A 16,363-nucleotide genomic window follows, 5' to 3' on the forward strand; every position below is an offset into this window, starting at 1 on the left:
GTGTGTGGCCACCTTACTCTGTATCCGTGTTGATAGCTTTTCGGAGCAGAATGGAGACAGACATTTATAGACTTTCTTAGACAGGCAGCAGTATATTTCTAAAACAAAATAGCCCCTGGTTCTAGGTGAGCTGTGGGTAAGCACTTCGAGATTTTGGAACAATAAACAGATAAAGAGCAGTGGTACAATAAACAGACAAAGGACAAATAATCTGCAAATACAGCCATGAACTGACCAATAAAAGCTGCTTAATTGGCCCCTCTAAATTATGTCAACAACATATTGGCCCAGGTAAATCCCCCTCTGGGAGGCCCTACTTAACTGATATTTGGCTGAAAATCAGCCAGATGTCTATAAGACAGGTTTGAAAACTCCACTGGAAGAGGACTGCATCAGTAACCACAGGCCTGCTGTGTTGCCCGGGCCTTTAATTGGATCAACCAGATATGGCCAGTTTAACATATTTAAAGAAGCACTAGGAATGTATTTATATTCTGTGTGCAATATATAAGTATGAATGTTTATCTCTTTATACAGCATTTCGATTAGACAAATTCAAAGTTATGTTTTGCTTTAATACTTCCAGAAGTTCCAGGGAAACTGGAGTCTCCAATAAACTATGCAGATGTAAAATGAGAACCACATTTTGATGCTTAGGTTTCATGTTAAAAATACTATCTATAAGCTGCTTTCCAGTTTTACACATTAACCAAGGCTTAAAATCATACTGCTTTAGCTTCATTGGGCATGTATATTTCTGGATATACCATATATGACATTCATATGACAACATGACTTTATTAGAACAAACAGTGTCAGTGCTCACTTAGGAAATATTTTGGAAAGGAGCTTTTTTTAATAACTGATGAAGACATCATGAAAAGAGTGTGTTTATGCCAGCAAGACAGAATAACAACTGTTAATCCCTTGTAAAATCTCTTCAGTAATATTACAGTTCAAATTTTTTTCTTAAATTACAGGCTGAAAAACCACTGGAGCAACTGCTATGTGAATAAAAAAAAACTAATACCCATGCAAATAAGCTATAATACTGTGTTATCATGCTATGTGCACTTTTAACAGTTCAGATTTTAATTTGGTTTATCATTTAATAAACTCATAATAGTATATTTATCCATTAGTCCCAAAGCAAAGACATTAAATACATGAACAGTGTTTTAAAAACTTGTTCAAGTGTGAAAGCAGGTGCAGACTGAGATTCAAAATAGGCCCTGGCATTTCAAGTACACAGAGGCCCAAAGAGACTCCATGGGCACAATGAGCTGGGACTGTCAGCCCCTCTGGCAATTGCCAGAATCCACAGAGTGCCAGTCTGGGCCTGTAAGTGTGAAATTGATTAAGTGGTGCTAGCCACTATACAAAAATATACCTTGGTGTATATTTTAGCTATTTGGACTTTTGCCTTTAGTGTTCCATTTGGCATTAAAGAATCCCATTGGATCATGTGGCGTCTGCATCTCAGGCAGGCCCTATGGAGGTGCAGGCCCAGCCGCTAAGGTTGCCACCTGTCCGGTTTTGACCTGGACAGCCCAGTTTTCAGAAGGGCTGCCCAGGTCAAAACTGCCTGCCGGAGAACAGGGCAGGACTCTTCAAAATTGACGAGGCAATTGGCCAGTCACCAATCGCCACATCATAGCCCTGCCCCCGTGACATCCCATCTCTGTCCAGTGATTGTTGGATCCTACAAAATCTGATTTCCATTGGCTGTAATGTATAGTCAGATCAGATGTAGTGTTTTGTTCCTGCATCTACACACAACAGTCAATGTATTTCAATGAGAAAAAAAAGTCACTTCAACTGGATGCAACAATATTGGGTCTGGCACAGAGCCAGCATGCTGCATTGACATCAGACAGTTGCGTTGCATCAGATGGAAAAAAATCCATGTAATTAATGCATCTGATTTTTGTATCAGTCTCATTATATTTTGACACATGCAAGAACATTCAATTTGTCGATCCGACACCACCCACAAAAAGCACTCGTGGAGTTTAGCCATAAAAAAAGGTTTTTGAACCCAGCTTTATGGCAAGATTTTGCTAGTGAACAGCTGTATATATTGGGAATGTACTCAAAAATAAAAACGTACAAAAATTTACAAAAACAACCAGTCTTCAAAGGAAACAGGAGGCATTCTTTGCAATTAGAAGTAACAGAAAAACGATCTGAATGTTTTAAACAAAGGGTTTAACTTAATTGCCACATGTTTTTTTCAACCCCAATATTTATAAAGATGAAAGGGCATTTCCTCTGAATTTTTTTTTGAAAGAGACCTGTAAGCACAGGGGTGTTGCTGACACATCAGTCATTTGTGCAGAATTCCTTAAACCACAGGTCAGGAGGATGCGAGGGAGGACTTTGCATTACACTGTGTGAATATCGGAGAACTGAATGGTTAATTCTGCTGAGACTGATTTACAGCCAGAAATCTATCAGGGTGGCAGATGAAAAGGGCCCATATGTAGACAGATAAGTTGCCAACTTGGTATGAAGAGGCTGAATCAGTTGCTTAAATCTGCCTGTATATGGCCAGCCACTTAAGTCACTCTTACCTGAAAATCAAGCAGTCTCAAGGTGGCCATACATACGATACAATGATATCCTCGTTAGGTGAGGTTGCCAAACAAGCGGATCTTCTCCCAATATGACCACCCTAAGGCAGAGTCGGACGGAAAAAATCCTGGTGGGCCCGACGGCCTGAACCCGACCCTTGCCGGCGCTCCCCGTTCCTCCCCTGAAGCGTTAAACTTACGCATGCTCAAGGGAGGACCTTGGGTTGGGGACCCTGTGGGGGGATAGGGGACGCGGCCGGCGAGGGCACCTGCAGAGCCCCTGGGGCAGGAGCCCTGCACCCCTCAGTCCAAACCTGCCTAAAGGTCATCGCCAAACGATCAAATTACAAAGGCAGGCACAGGCACCATCAGACTGAGGACAGCATCAATGAGACGATGCGGACCTGATTTGTCTGGAAAATCAGACAACTGCCCGATTAAGATCTGGCCAATCTTAGGCCAGATATCGATCGGGTTGGCCCATTGGGGGTGCCCATACAGATAAGCGGCCAAATTGGTCTGATTGACCCCAGTCGGCAGTAATCTATGTATGGCCAAATTTACTGTTTGATCCACAGACTGAATGATTAGATTGGTGTACTTTGGCTATCCATAATTATGTTGCAGAAGCATTAGTCGATGTGTGGCACAGAATCAGCTCTGTCATCCCTACATGTCTTATTAAATCTTGCATCATTCTACAAGTCCCATGTAATACTTATTTTAAGGCATGGCCAATCAGCAGCTCAGATAATGTAGATGCCTCTTCTGTGACTGACTGTTTACGTTAAATACATAAAGACAGCTCTAAATAAGCTTCAGGTTTGTTGAACCAAAGTTTTATGTATGCCAGAGAGTATGTGATTGTCATTTAAAAGGTTAGTTAAAGCTCTGGCACATGGGGAGAAATCGCCTGCGCAGCGTGTGCTATCCCACCGGCAACTTACATTTTCGCCGGTGGGATGGTAGTTTGGGGAGATTAGTCGCCCGTGACAAGGGCAACTAATCTCCCTGTGTGCCAGAGCCCTTTACAGGTATCTGCAACAACTATGGTTGCCAACTTTTTGACAGAGATAATACCGACTGGGGCGGGCCTATTAGAGAATGGGACTGTGTAAACTGCCACAAAGGGGCATTTGGATTGGTGTCTGAGTGGATGAATGGGGGGCTGCATCACTAGTGCAGAGAGTGCAGTTGTGCTATATGCACTAAAAGAGCCAACATTTCCACAATTTTTCCTCTTAAAGATACTAGGAGTAGCTGTTGAAATACTAGGCCTTGTGGTAACATTAGCAACAATTGCAGGAGGCAGAGGCAGTATTGGGCAAGCATTTGCTTCTCTGGCACGAGACAAAACTGTGTGTGCCACTAACCTGTATACATTTAACAGTATATTTTGTTTTTTATCATGGAGTTGGAAGGAATTTTTGATGAGAAAAATGTTGTGCAAAGATTGCGGCTGTTAATCACTAAACTGTCACCCCAGGAGATATCGCTTTCATTCTGTGTTCTATGTGAATTTTTAAGGGGGTAGAAATGCAACAACAAAGGTATACCACTGCTTCAGGCTGAATAAGCAGAAGCGCATTAAATGAACAATTGCTGCTCAGGGTCCACACTTGTTAGCATTTTCTTAGCCCCTGGTACCAGCAAAGTTGTATATCAGGGTTTGTAATACCTTCCCTGCTGTTGTAAGTATGTTGTATGCTGACTTTATCAGTACTTTACACTTCATATATTGTACTGGCCCATGTCACATACATTATTTGTACATGTTGTTCCATTATGTATCCAGTCTGAACATGTCCATATGCAATGATGTCACTGATGAAACTTATTATGTTACTGTTTACACATAACTATGTTCTATGTGATCTATCTTTTTGTATATAATCATATATTTGGAATATGAAAATGAAATCAATTTTAAATTGAAATAATATAGTACCATTTATCATAGAGACAAAGGAATAAAACTAGTATAGAATCTGTTCTAGCTACCATATTTTTGTCCATACTTTCTAGTTCAGTTCTTGAGCTCACTAACATAAGGATGGATTCAGTTTAAACACCTCTTAAACACACAATTAAAAAATAAAATATGAAAATGCATCCACAAGACAACCACTGACACTTTTAAACATTTATACGGATAACAGTATCTCTTAAATGTGTAGGCTTGTAAACTGCGATGAACAAAATAAACAATTGTATGCTGTAACCTCCATTTTTAACTTTGCAATTGGCTATAAGGCTCAATAAACATTCCTTGTCTGCATTTTTGAGTTCATGTGATTGTAAAGGATTGTAAATTGACCATTTTGGGTATTATCTGCAGGCCAGAAGACTGGATATTGTCCCAATTGGTTATTCACATGGGTGACCAAATATGATCGACTGGCAAGTTTCCCTGAACCAGAAAATCTTAATGAATATTAAGTATGAAGTAGAAAGGATGCAGTTTGCACAGTTGCTTCTTTGGCTTCCAGCAAAAACACTTACTAACACATTTACTAATCCACGAACGTCTGACTTTTCGTAAATTGTCGCGACTTTTTCGTAGCGTTACGACTTGCGTGAAATGTTGCGCCTTTTTCGTAGCCGTCGCGCCGAGTACGAAAGTTTCGGATTCATTCAAGCTTCAGTATCGTGACTTTCCTTGCGCCAGGTTGGAGCTGCAGAGTGCCATTGAGTCCTATGGGAGGCTTCCAAAATCATGTAAAGTCTGAAAGGTTTGCCCGCCGTTTACGAGCGCTCAATACGAAAAAGTCATGACAATATACGAGCAAATCGTAACGGCTACAAAAAAGTCGCGACAATTCGCGCAAGTTGTAACGGCTATGAAAAAGTCGTGACAATTTACGAAAAAGTTGTAACGGCGACGAAAAAATCACAAAAAATACGAAAAACTCGCAGAATGTTCGTTTCCAATCTGAATTTTTCCCATTCAGATTCGGATTCGTGGATTAGTAAATGTGCCCCTAGGGGTTATTTATGATCACAAGTGCAATGGGCGGAATTTCCCCATAATGCAGTGTCTTCTCCACTATTGTTGTGGGCACCTGATGCAATTGCGGATGATGCATCAATAGAAATGCAATTGTGCTCGCACTTTGCTGTAATTTGGACACAAATGAGCTGAATGTTTTCCAAGTCTAGTTTGTTTGGATCAAAAGTGACACATGCACTCAGTTCTATAGACCCAAATGGGCTGTGCTTACTGACACATGGTATTGAAGGAACCCTTACGCCTACCCTCTGGACTCAAATTTTGAGGCCAAAGCACACAGTAAATTGTGGTGCGCACAAAGAAATTTGAGACCTGAGCACACCATTTTTAAAAATGCGCACACAAGTTTAAAATGTGTGCACAAAATAATTTTTTTGCGCACATAGCCAAAAAGGAATTAGAGGAAAAATTGCATCTGGTCCAGAGGTGGTGTTAGTTTCAGGGTTCCCCTGCGTCAATAGGTGCAACAGTGCTCAATTTATAACAGGAGGCAGGAAGGACTAAGCATCATCAGGCAGAGTATGGCGCACAGAGGCAGCATAGGGCAGGCAGAGCATGGCACACACAGGTTTCCCTGTATCCTTCCCTACTCTGCCTGCCCTATGCTGCCTAGCGTGACTACAAGTAACCAATCACAAACACTTCAAGATGAACAGTTTGTAATGCCAGTGTTGCTCCTACAGTTTGTCTGTGAACAGGTGAACAATGTAGGTGCTTACAGTCTGAGTTAGAAGCCTTACAGGTGTGAACAATGTGGGTTCTTACAGGTGTGAATAAAACAGGGGCTTGCAAGTGTAAACAATGAAGGGACTTACAATCTGAGTTGGAGGTGTGAACAATGCGGGAGGGGGGGGAGCAGTTAATCTCAATACTGATACCTTTTGGAGTTTACACAAAGTCACACCAGCCAGACAGCTGGGGGCCACACAAGGGGGAGGCCCACCAGTTGGACAGCACTGGTCAGGGGCGGGCCAAGCTCTCTTCGCCCTTGCATCCCCAGGTACGGATTTGTGGCGCGGCCAAAAAGGCCCGGGCCTAGGGCGGCACAAACTTCAAGCATTGAGGGCGCCCTCAGTAGAAATTCGGCGCTGTGCGTCCCCCTTCCTGCATGTGCAAGAAGGGGAATGTCGTGCAATGATAAGTGGCAGGGAGAGGAAGCACGGACCAGGGGTAGGCAGGAGAGGTACCTGCCAGCACTCCCCCAGCATTGCACCCTAGGTAGCTTCTGTCTGCCCCTAGTTCTGGCCCTGGCACTGGTGTAGATGGTTGCAAAGCAACGTAGCACATACAAGTCTCTTGTTAAAACAGGCAGGTCTCTGAAGTACATTTTCTTTAGGGAAAGGAGTGTGTGTGTGGACCAAATGCTTTCTGCCAAAGCCCAAAATCTGTGGGAAACAAATTCACTGAAATGGGATTTTTTGGATCCTGTTTTTTTTCATGTTTTTCTATATCTACCAAAATAGCAGATATATTTCTTTGGCCACATGTTACACATTCCATTTAATGCTAAATTAGAAAGTTATATGGATTGCATCATAGTGTTGCAACTTATATGCTTAATAAACTGCTGTAACATACAAGCAGAGAAGGGACAAACTAATATGTCACTGTTGATATTCTAGCAGACTTAGTAACTGCTCTTCAAAGAAAACAAGCAATTAATAATTGGGTTGAATGATGTTGCATGCAGGTTTATATGCTATCATTTTTGTTTATTTTGTTTTTCAAAATACATACAAGGGTTTATCTTAGCTGGCAAATGTAATCAGAACAGCTACAAAATCAAATTTAACATATTTTTTGTATTGTACAGCTATACAACTTAAAGCAAAAATAACACGATTTTCAGACATAAATTAAGAAAAATAAATTAATGATCATGATAACCTTTAATCATCCATTCCCAATTAAATTCTTATACCCCTTGTTACACAGGGCACAGTCAGTCATTAAACATACCCTCTCCTATTATCCTCATTTTAAGCACAACCCTCATTTATTTATTTTGCCTGCACATATGGGAGGTACTCACCTTAAAGAGGCAGATTTATCAACATGTGATATTCGAGTTTACCACAGAAAAATTCATCCACTTTCTATTTATTCCTGTGGGATTTTTAGAAGCGTATCTATCACATGACTCATAGAAACTTGTGCATCATATACATAATTATTTTTAAAAATCTGACTCCGGCTTGGAACTCCTCCAGTTATATGCAAGTAGGAGAAACAATAGGTTAACTGAAAGCAGTTCTAATGTGTAGCGCTGGCTCCTTCTGAAAGCTCAGACTCAGGCACAATGCACTGAGATGGTGCATACACACCAATATTACAGCTAAAAAGTACATTTGTTGGTTCAGGAAAAACATTTTAAATGGTAGAGTGAATTATTTGCTATGTAAACAGTGTAATTTAGAAATAAAGATTACACCATAAAAATCATGACAGAATCCCTTAAAGTAAAGAATAACTTACAAAATCATTCTCTTGACTTGACTAGCTGCTCAGATCCTCTCTACCTCTCTTAGGGCTCTGGCACACGGGGGAGATTAGTCGCCCGCGACAAAACTCCCTGTTCGCGGGCGACTAATCTCCCCAAGTTGCCATGACCCGCCATCCCGCCGACGAACATGTAAGTTGCCAGCGTGATGGCACACGTGGCAGCGCGATTTCCCGAAATCGACGAAAAAGCCTCGCGAGTCTTTTTCGGCGATTTCGGGAAATCGCGCTGCCGCGTCTGCCATCCCACCGGCGATTTACATGTTCGCCGGTGGGATGGCAGGGGTAGGCAACTTGGGGAGATTAGTCGCCCGCGAACAGGGAGTTTTGCCACGGGCGACTAATCTCCCCGTGTGCCAGAGCCCTTACTTGTATCTCCATACATAGTAATTAAGGTTAAAATTCACATAACCATTGACCTTCAAGTTGGACCATTAGATTGAACCTGCATCCTATTTAGTTTCAGAGATTAGATTCTTTAGATTCAGAGGAAGGTGAAAAACACCATATGAAGTTGTCTCCTGTTTATCTCAGAAAAGGAAAGGAAACCTCACTCCAAAAAGGAAATTAGATTAAAAAAAATTAAATTATCTGCCACTACAACCACATTTGCAAGGGGCAAATTCCAAAATGTACAAATATAACTGATAATTTCTTGTTGCTGTTGATAAAATCTCTTTTCTCCCAGAGCCACTACCATTTCTTACCACCCAATTTTACTGCTATCACTATTGCTGCTTTTTAAGGGCTCTGGCACAAAGGGAGATTAGTCGCCCGCGGCAAAACTCCCTGTTCGCGGGCGACTAATCTCCCCGAGTTGCCTACCCCTGCCATCCCACCGGCGAACATGTAAGTCGCCGGCGGGATGGCAGACGCCCGCGAACAGGGAGTTTTGCCGCGGGCGACTAATCTCCCCGTGTGCCAGAGCCCTAACTCTGGTATTCTATTTCTGAATTACCCTTATAAGAAACCCTTTACTAAACCTCTTCAAACCTAAACTGTTTGACTGATTCAGTCGTAGCACTTATAAACCAATCTCTTAACCACTATGAATGGCAGCACTTACTACAACTAGTTGTTTTTGTAAGCTACACACCCCTTTTGATTGTAAGCTCCTCTGTGGGACAGAGACTTCATTCCTCATTACCTCCCTTGGCCCTTAACCATTAATGAAATATTATACATGTTTATATGTTTAGGTTATTTTATGGCTATATCAGTTGTATAAAAACAAACAAAGAGTGCATATAATAGGTAAAAATACCAAAATCTCTGATTAGAAAAGCAATTTTTCTATTTAATCCTTGAATTTATGTGGCTGGCAGCTCCTAGGAGAGCAAGCCTAAGGCCAAAAATGTATTCTGAGAATCAAAGGAGGCCAGCAAGCACTGCTGTTAAATAGATTTGCTTGTCCTGTATAGCAGTTCCTAGAAGATTACCATGCCCCAGCTTCAAAACATCACATGACTGCACAGCACACATCATAGACTACCAGTCTGTATTCAGAAGAGAACAAGGCAGACTTTGAATCTTTTTTTCTTCTGGCTCAGCAAAGCATGTTGGCAAAGAGTGCTGAAGTAATCCGAACTTGGGTCAAGAAACCTGGGGTGGGGTAGGGGGTGAGGGTGGTGGATGTTGGTGAAGCAGAATTCCCAATTTTGCAATATTGTTGGCTGCAGCAAGTCACATTCTCAGTAGCTCCTGTTATTGATCAGTTAATTGTTCTGTGAAGTACATAATGTGTTGTTCCTAAGACTGCTGCCATTAGACAATATCAACTTCCTTTAGGGACTGTTCTTTATACAGCATATACTTAGCATTAATATAAGGATCATTGATTTACAAGATCTATTGGTGCTCAAAACCTGGCACTTTACCATCCCACACCACAGCTCCAATCACTTGCAACACCCTCTTTCCCTCCCCCAGATGTCACCACAGATCGCCGACCCCCCTTCCTTTCCCTGCTCTGGCAGCGTACCTGCTCTCTGCTGTTATCCTTATGGACCCTTTTTTCTAACTTGCACTCCTTCCTCCCACCAGATTGCTCTCTGGGCAGCTGCATATTCTGTCTACCCCATGTTCTGGCTCTGGATAGCTCATAAGGAACTATACGCAGTATGGTACACAGCCTGAATGATCAGAACAGCTAGGGGACAGAAGAGAAGCAGTGGCTCCTTTTTACTTACTCAACACATTTTATCAGTACATGTATGACCTGCCTTTGTGATCAAATCCATTAGAGCTGAAACGAGTGCCAGCCCTGGGGGGCACGTGCCTAGGGCACAGTGGTGGGGGAGGTGCTGGGAACATACCTCTCTTTCCTTCACTTCCCTTGCTCCGCAACTTAAGTAAATCCTCCGCAACCAAATCTCCCTGATTACCTTTGGTGACTAAATCATAGCTGGTTATGGAGAAACTCATGTGGGTGTTTGTGGATGCGTGTGGAGGCTGAGCGGAGAAAAATTGTTCCATTGGGGAGGTGCAATGGGGGTGGGGGGGCTGCCTCAGGTGCTGTCACCTGAAGTGCCAGTAGAGTAATCCACAAGCATTCTGTTAATAATACTACAGGTGATATTGCAATTGGCTGCATCAAAGTAATGTATTACCAGTTGAAAAATTCTACTTATAGCAGCCAAATAACAGGTTGCATTTATTGTTCTGCAGTTTGCAAGCAAATGTCTGATGAAAAAAGATACATTCATACATGCAGTTCTGGCCCGGACTAGAAATCTGTGGGTTCTGGCAAATGCCAGAGGGGCTGCTGTAAGACGTTATAGTCAGTCACTAATTATTGGGCTGACAGGGAGCTTTTTGGGGCTTCTGTACTTGAAATGTTTGGGCCTATTTTGATGCCCAATCCAGGCCTGATGCAGTTTGTAAACACATTACAGTGATGGGGGTCAGTGTGCATTGTACCATGACGATATAGAATTGTAGAAGCCACACTGTGTTCTCCTGGGGAAGTTACTTCAGATGGCATACGTAAATTTGTACTCTATGAATTTGGCTAGGCAAAATTAAAACTAAAGTATTGGTATGGTAAGCTTGTCTTAGATTTTGCTATAGGGCAGGGGTCCTCAGCTCACCCCAGGTAAGGACAAATACATATTGTCTTGTGCAAAAAATTTTTTTATATAAAATAAATTAAATATTAAATAAAAATAAAAACTTGGAACAACTCGGGTGAAAATGTCATAAATGGGTATCTTTTGTCTCCACAGTATAATAGTAAGCACTGTCCACTGCAATTTTTACTTCTTTAACAGAGCAAGCGATTAGATATAAGTTTCATTGCTCATGGTGAATGCACAATAGGACACTTTTAGTAGTCTGTCTGATGGTTAAGCTTGAGAAAGCCTTGTTTATATGTCACAGTAGTTACCATTTCTGCTGTCTAAGCAATTGCAGAATTTTGCTGGGCAGCCAAATACATTACAGCAACAACAACAATGGAGGAGTGTTTCTCCATCAGGGGGCTAAAACAATGAGAGGAATTATCTATGTGCTTGACCCTATGAACCTTGCTCCTACTGCATTGCCAGTACCTAATGTATTAAAGGCACGCACTATATTTTTGTATTACTTTCTGTGAGCTATCTTTCATACCTGTCTGTATGAATTTTTTTCTGCATTTTTGCTTCATATTAATCTGCTATTAGAAGTTAACATAACAGGTATATGTATATAACAGAACTGGGTTGGTTTCCTCCCACTCCAACTAAAATTGCTCCTATTCTGAAGGACCTTAGATTGTAAACTATCTTGGGGCAAGGATTTATGTGAATGATGAATAATCTACATATTGAGCTTTGTAAAAGAGTTGCATATTTCCCAATTGTCCCAATTTTTGCAGGACAGTCCCGATTTTGACAGCTCAACCGCAGTCTCGGATTCTTTCTAAAAAGTCCCTCATTTCCCTTTGATCTCGTGCACTGAATGCTGAAAAAGATACAATGTTTCTCAAACTTAATTTAAAAAGTAGCTTTTAGCAGAGAGCCCAGAAAGTTAACAAGCTATACCTGCACTTAGATACAATTGTAACTAATAAGCCTAACAGGTCTCTTGGGGGAACTGAGACTTGCAACTTAAAGGGCAATTTCATATTTTTTTTTAGCAAAACTGTAATAACACATAAAACAAGACCCCCCCCCAACTGTCCCTCAGCCTGCAGTCCTGGATTCTTTCTGAAAAGTCCCTTATTTCTCTTTGATCTCCTGCACTGAACTTGCACTGAATGCTAAAAAAGATACAGTGTTTCTCAAACTCAATTAAAAAATAGCTTTTGGCAGAGAGCCCAGAAAAGTTAACAAGCTACATTTGTACTTAAAGGAGATGTAAATGTTAAAAAAACAAATCATATATTTAGCCTTAGACTACTATTCTCTACACTTTACACTACCTTAATTTTTAATATATGTCTACCTTAATTCACCGTGTCCAGCACTTACCCCTGGTGTTTTGCAGTCACATGTGCCATGTTTGAAAGTTCTTCAGAAGGAGCCGAAGCCCCCACCCTCCTGGAAAAAAAAGGCTGCTCATGCACAGACTGGCTTTATCCCTGTGCCAGTTAGGGGCAAGGTTAAATTGACAGTGCACAATGAGTGAAAAAAATATGCATTTTGGTGGTGAGAGGTGGGTTACATGCACTATGTATACTTAAACATGTCCTGCAGGGCAACACAACTGCCATGTACAGGTATGGGACCTGTTACCCAGAATACATGGGACCTGTGGTTTTCTGGACTGTAATTTGGAATTTTCTGGATAACAGGTTTCCAGATAACAGATCCCATACCTGTACTTAATAGGTGCAAGAATTAAGACTGTCTGCTCTCTGAGCTGGACTGTCTGTTTTCCTTCTAAGTGCTCAAGGAAGTCTCCATGGCCTGCCGCCCCTAAATTTCTGCCACTGTAGGCCCAGGCCTTTGTGGCCTCATCACAAATCTGGGCCTGGAAGTCTCAGAATGTAAATACTACTAGTCACTGTGTGATTTGGCTCAGTTTCCCTCAGCATACCTTCTAAAGAATATATATATATCATGAAACATAGTGCCCTACTTATTATATTAATTCTTATTAAAAAGTGTGTCCTGTCCCCGTTTTACATAAACTGCATTTACCTGTGATACCACAAGAAATAGATGGAAGTGGAGCAGCCCTGCATGCTTGCCTCGCTGGTACTAGCTTCCTGCCTTGCTAAACCCTTCAATTTCCTCTCAGGCATAGCAACTGTTACTGTGAGGGAAGGAGCTTATGACAAGTAATCTAAAGTCACTGAGACGGCCAATGACATCTCAAAGCAAGAGAACATTTTGTTTTCTCTTGTAAGTAACTAAATATGTATGAAAAGTATTTAAAAGCATAGTGAGAGCCTGATTTATACGTCACAGTAATCATAAACAGGGGTGGTGTCATTTATATAGATGCCAGCCACCACCTGGGCACATGTACAATAGTGATTAAGTACCAAATGTGATACAGAGTCAAGGTGTAACATATAACTCTGCTTGCGACAAACTACCTCAGAGTCATTATTATGCCTTATTTACATATATCTTCACCAGTAAACAAAGTTTTATTATGTCGCAATTCATATTTTGTGTGTGTGTGTGCTTTTAAACATTTGCTTTTCATCTCTTCAAAGTAAGACATGATGTCCTATGGTTGCTGGAGTCAGAGGCCCCAGCAACAAGATTGTAGACTGATTGTAAAGTTAAATTGTTCTCTACTTTTTATTCCAAATGTACCCATAAGTTTTAGGGCTCTGGCACATGGGGAGATTAGTCGCCCGCGACAAATCTCCCTTGTCACGGGTGACTAATCTCCCCAAACTACCATCCCACCGGCGAAAAATGTAAGTCGCCGGTGGGATGACACACGCTGTGCAGGCCCGTGACAAGGGAGATTTGTCGCGGGCAACTAATCTCACCATGTGCCAGAGCCCTTAGGACTCTGGTGCAGTGTTGTACCTAGTCTGCGCTGGGTCCCCCCCACCTGCAGTTCAAACATTATCATATCTTGTCTCTGATAATGATTTATTGAGTGTCCCTTAAGCTGGCCATACACGTGGCGATCTGACGATGTTTCGTGCGACCATCGGTCGCACGAAACATCGTCAGATCCGCCACACACCGTCAGGGCTGAAACAGCAGATAAGGAGGTAGAAACAATAGGATTTCTACCTCCTTCTGCCGATTCAGCCCTGACGGCAGATTTTGGTCAGGCGCCTTCTATGGCGCCCGATCAAAATTTTCTAACCTGGTCGATCGGCGAGTTGTCCGATATCAGCAGCTTCCTGCGATATCGGTCGACTTGCCGACATGCCATACACGCACCGAATATCGTACGAAACGAGGTTTCGTACGATAGTATCGGTGCATGTATGGCCAGCTTTATACAAACCAATGATTATCCAATTCAGATGGAAATGACTGGAATCTAAAAGATATCCCACATCTTCTAAATGTATTACCAGAAGTAGAGAGCAAAGCAGACTTATCTGCCCATTGAGGGCTATGAAACACTAGACCAGGGGTCCCTAACCTTTCTTACTCGTAAGTCACAGTCAAATGGAAAAAGACTTGGGGAGCAACACAAGCACCATAAAAGTTCATGGAGGTGTCAAATAAGGGCTGTGATTGGCTATTAGGAGCCTCTATGCACACTATCAGCTTACAGGGCTTTATTTGGTAGGAAATCTTGTTTTTATTCAACCAAAACTTGCCCCCAAGTCAGGAATTCAAAAATAACTACCTGGTTTGGGGGCACTGAGAGCAATATCCAAGGGGTTGTGAGCAACATGTTGCCCCTGAGCCACTGGTTGGGGATCACTGCACTAGACATTGCAGTGAGATCAGTGGAATGAGTAAGCAAGTTCTGTGCTGCTTTCAGGGGCAGACTCCTTCCTAATATATCATTATATTAATTTATTATTTATGTTTATTATTTGTTTTAGTTATTATTTTCTCTACAAAACTCAGGAGAAGCCTGAGGATAAATGGGAAAGTAAATAGAAGAAATTAGGAGAATAAAGAGGTGAGTAAAGAGAGTGGGAAATATATTCTAAGTAAGGGCTCTGGTACATGGGGAGATTAATCACCCGCAACAAAACTCCCTTGTAGTGGGCAACTAATCTCCCAGATATGACATCCCACTGGCGAAAATGTAAATCATGTATTCCATCCCACCAGCGATTTACATTTTCGCCGGTGGGATGTCATATTGGGTAGTTTAGTCGCCTGCAACAAGGGATATTTGTCACGGGTGACTAAACTCCCTTGTGTGCCAGAGCCCTAATGGGCTTTGGTGTATAATCGAGAGTATGTAAAAAGAAGAGACTAATGGGGTCATGTAATAAAAATGCACCAGAGGAAGGACCCTAAAGGTCCGCAACATGTAGTGCTATGCATCTCAAATAAAAGTTAAAACTACATTACACTGTTTGGCTCTCCAGTGGATTCTTGATGATTATATGGTAACTTTGTGTAGAAGTGCAAAGCTACTACACTGTTTGATGCACAGCAGTTTACCATACTTGTAGGGGTATATTTATCATGCTGTGTAAAAAGTGGAGTAAAGCATTACCGGTGATGTTGGTTACCCAGGGCAGCAATCAGCAATTAGATTTCAACAGGTAGAAAACCAAAGCAAAGAATCTGATGGGCTGCTATGAGCAACATCACCGGTAATGTTTTACTCCACTTTTTACACAGCATAATAAATATACCACTTAATGTATCAGCAAGCTTCACAGAAAGATATTGTAATGAAAGGCACTAAGTTTGCCCAGGAAAAATAACCCATAGCATCCAATCAGCAGGTAGTATTTACTGGTCACCTGTTTAAAAGGCAAATGAAGTGCTTTTTATTACATAACCCCATAAGAAAATAAAAAGTTGAGTTAAAAGAGGACAAAATATATTTCGGAGAATGCTCCTCCAGTGCCCAAGTCCAACTTTGACTTTCTTTTCTCCCTTCTCTGGTTTTCAATTATCTTCCATCTTTTTGTTCCTCCTCCCTATTTTGCTGTCCTCTTTCTTTGTTTCGCTTCTGATCTTTCCTTCTTCCTCATCTTTCCCTTTTTAAGAAGAGTGCATTTTCTGAAACAAGGTGCTTAAATTACTTCCAAGGGCTTTTCATCACAAGAGAAATAGTGCTTCCACTTCTGCTTCCTCCCCCTTTCATATAATTTTATTCCCTGCATGAAATATATCCCACAATGATTTATTAAGCATTTGTGCATCTGTCCCCTGTTTAAATGCTAATAACACCTGTTTCC

Source organism: Xenopus tropicalis, chromosome 5, assembly GCF_000004195.4.
Source record: "Xenopus tropicalis strain Nigerian chromosome 5, UCB_Xtro_10.0, whole genome shotgun sequence".
NCBI classification, from domain to species: Eukaryota; Metazoa; Chordata; class Amphibia; order Anura; family Pipidae; genus Xenopus; species Xenopus tropicalis.